Source organism: Elephantulus edwardii, unplaced genomic scaffold (genome assembly GCF_000299155.1).
Source record: "Elephantulus edwardii isolate Elephantulus edwardi_28Jun2011 unplaced genomic scaffold, EleEdw1.0 scaffold00126, whole genome shotgun sequence".
NCBI lineage: Eukaryota > Metazoa > Chordata > Mammalia > Macroscelidea > Macroscelididae > Elephantulus > Elephantulus edwardii.
This window is the reverse complement of record NW_006399876.1, coordinates 3,616,162-3,620,226: the sequence shown is the minus strand read 5'-3', so window position 1 is coordinate 3,620,226 and position 4,065 is coordinate 3,616,162.

The window sequence follows — 4,065 nt, the reverse complement described above, 5'->3', positions numbered from 1 at the left end:
GTGTGAACCTTGGTGTGAAGGTGTGAACCTCCGTGTGAACCTTGGTGTGAAGGTGTGAACCTCAGTGTGAAGGTGTGAACCTCAGTACACCTCGGTAGCCTGCCTGCTTTTAACTTTGCCTCCACAGAAGGGTGTATACCATCAGCAGGTCTGAATCTCAAGGATTGTGTACGTATTTAGTGACTGATGGTCACGTATTCAGTGATTGATGGTCACGCTCGCTGGGATTTTCAGTTCCTATTCAGGCAAAATTGATTCCAAAAGACTTTAATTACACTGTGAAAGCACTGAACCCAAGCTATAACTAGGGAAACCAAGAACTGTCTGAGAACCACCTGTGTACCACGTGTCTCCTCCTGTCTCCCTCTAACAGGGAAGAAACTTCCTAAGCTGTGCCATCCCATCAGCCAAGCACAGCAGTCCTACAGAGGCTGACAGTTATAATGAAAACCTTGCACAAACACTGTACCTGTGTTGAGAATGTCACTCAACACTCAAAACACCAATCTTGGAGTCAAGGAGTCTGAAGCTCTGTCTGACATACTTTGGACATGGTGCAAGGAGAGGGACGTCATGCTTGGGAGGGTGGAGGGGACAGCACAGGAGAGGAAGACCCTGGATGAGATGGATTGACTCAGTGACTAGGGTAATGAGGGTGTGTGTATCGGAGATGGTGAGGTTGGCTCAAGGAAGAGCAGGGTTCAGAGCTGTTGTACACAGGGTCACTATGAGTCACAAGCCACTCGATGGCATTTAACACCAACGTGGCTGCCAGACCTGATCTCCTCTGTCCATTATCTATCTCCAAAGTGACTTCACCATAGTTAACACCTCCTGGTATTTGAAAATAGCAGCAAAAATACCTTGTTATCTGTTAACAGAGTCTGACTCACAGAGATGCTCTAGGAAAGAGTAGATCTTACCTGCAGGGTTTCCAAGGCTGTAAATCCTTATAGAAGCAGACAGACTCACCTTTCTCCCCCAGAGCGGCTGGTAGAGTCTGTATTAGAATTTAAACTCAAAAGCTGGTTTGTGCAAGGCTGCCGTCTACGGCAACAATCCTGCTCAGGCTAGAATCGCCACCTGTCCTGCTCATTCCCATAGAGGAGGACACGAAACGAGAGAGGAATTACTACATTTGCACCAAAGCGATAGTGTTTCCAGCAGGAGACAAAGGGAAAGCTTACACCAGGAAGCAGCCCCTTCCAGGCCAATCACACTGTGCCCAGGTGGGACTGACCAACTCTCCTGAGATTGGGAGTCAGCAGAAGCAGTACCACCTGGGCGGTTGCTCTTTCTCTCCTCTCCCTTTTTCTGCGGACAGTGTGCTATAAAATTTGGGTTCACCGCTGTCTTTCCAGGGGTCCTTCTCCTCCTTTCTTTCTTTTTCACTTTACCTCTTTTGCATGTCTCACTCTTCACGAGCTTTGCTTCTGTCTTAATACCTTCATAACCGTTTTCACTTGTTTTGCTCAGTTACCACTGTATGTGTATCAGTTCACTTAACCACAGTCACCATCTCACCTCCTCATGGGAAATAATAGCAATAATAGTGTCTCATGGCAAGACACAGAGAACCCTGGTTAGAGCACGTTTCAAGGGCTAATTCCACTTTGAGTCTTGACATAAATTCCGATGTCATCTGTGCTCTTTACACGACAGCCCCATTCAATGCTCGCTGGCCACTGAAGCAATGCGCTCTGCTCAGGCAAGCCCAGGGGAAGGGAGTTTTCTCAGAAGAGTGCGGTTGAAAGCTGACCAATATGCTGAAAAGTGCTCTCACAAAGAGCTGGGGTTGGGCGTGTCCTTAATGAGTTACCAAAAACCTCCACCAGATGCTCATTATCTGATTTAAGTTAAAAAAGTTGTTTCTATCACCACCTGGAACTCTAACGCGGGATCCTGTGATCACAGGTCATACCCGCCAACGCTCAGCCAGGCAACTGAAACCCCAGCACCAGTCCTTTAACCTTTTTACCTGAAATCCTATATCCTAATCACAGTCCTTTCCTATCTCTGCAGTCCTTCCTGCAAGTGATGGAGCGCCCTACAGGAGTCAGGTCTGCGAGGACCTCCACGATGGACCTGGTGGACCCCATCTGCCTCTGTGCTGCATGCAGGCCAGTGGTTTTCACCATCGGGGTGCTTCTCTTCATTTCACCTCCACAGTTTAGGACTTATTAAAGGGGTCTTTATAGAGCATGAGAACGCTGCTGGCCTAGGGGTAAGAAGTTGCCCTGCCAACCCAAAGGCATGTGGTTCAAATCCACCTGCTATTCCACAGGAGATAGACGGACAACCTGCTCCTGTGTGACTTACAGCCTTTAAAAACCCAGTGGAGGGTCAGCAATGGGTCGGTTCTGACTCGGCCGAATGCAACGCAGAGCATGAAGCCCTGGTGCTGTAGTCTCTATCATGCTGTGCCGCCAACCGGAAGCCACGTGATCCCAGAAGTTCAAATCCACTAGAGGCTCTGGAGAAAGAAAAGCCGTCTCCTCCTGTTTAGATTTATAGCCTCCGAGACCTCCTGGAGGGTCACCGAACCTGAACTGGCTCAGTCCGATGGGTATAGAACATCACTGGATAAATCTGGAGTCTTTTTCCACTGGTACAGATTGAACACTCAGCCTTTCATTTAGGATCTAAGAACCTAACCAGTGCATCATGGGGCTTCCTGTCCTAATATTCACATCTGTGTATATTGACAGAAGGAGGCCTGGTGACACAGTGTGTTACACGTTGGGTTGCTAAGCAAAAGGTCAGCAGTTCAAACCTCCCAACCATCCTCCAGAGAAAGCTAGGTCGTCTCTCACGAACAGATTTACAGCCTTAGAAACGCGCCGTGTGGAGTTGGCTTTGGGGCACGTTCTGTGGGAAAGCAATAGGGTTAATTTGGTTTGGTTTGTTCCCAGTAGGACTTCTTCTTTTTTTAAAAAAATAATTTTAATGAGCATTTACAGAGATTTTGGATTTCCATTCATTCATTGCTGCACTTCTCTCCCTGCCCAGGCCTCCCCATCCCCCAGTTCGATCCTCTCTTTCAAAAGTAAAAGAAACACTCCTTCCCTGGGACACAATCCCCCCACACCCCTCCCGCCACCCCAAGTACATTCCACTTTGCAACCTTAATTGTGGACTCTTGTGATATTCATAATACCCTATCATACATCGCTTCTAAATTCTTCATACCCTCATCTGTTTCAGTAGGACTTCTTAAAGGTCCAGTGGCAAGTGTGACAGTTCAAATCCACAGTGACTCCGCAGGAGACAAACGTGGCAGCCAGCTCCCATCCAGATCCACCGAGGAAGCGCTATGAGGAAGATCAACTCTGCTCTGCAGCGTCCTGACGAGGTACAGGCATGTCAGGAGCAGCGGGTGGGGGCCTCAGCCCCGGGGCCAGGCTGACAAGCTGCTCAGGCTTCTGCCCCTGCCGCAGGGAGAGTGGTGACCAGACTGTGAGACTCACGCAGCCATAGTGAAGGTCCGCGTGGTGAGGACCTGAGAGGCCTGGCCAACACCCAGCTACAGTGGGTCCTGCGATCTGAGGCAAGCCTTCCGAGAACACAGCCCAGGTGACAGCGTGACCTTCCCGGAGACCCTGAGCTGGACCCTCCCGGTAAAGCTGCTGTCAGATGCCTGGACCTCAGGATCTGCATGAAATGAGACACATTGTCATTAGGCCAGCTGACAGCTCACGGGTGACCCACAGGGTAACCCCCACAGGGTAACCCCACAGGGTAACCCATGGGACCAGGAAGCCATGGTGCAGCAAATAACTTTACGGTCCTTCTAGCCAGAGTATTTGTAACTGTTACTAAAAGACTGGACTGTTTCCGTAAGTGTGTGAAGTTGTGGTCACAGCAACCACACAATAGAACAGAACTGAACCCAGAGTGATCCTGCATCGTCCCCACCAACGCTGCGGTGACGAAGTCCATTCTCAGTCCCTCTGATAGAGGGGCTTCCTCTCTTTTGCCAACTCTCCACCTTTCCAAGCATGAAGTCTCTCTCCAAGGAATAGCCTCTTTCTAGCAATGTGTCCTAATATCTGAGACATCTTCTCA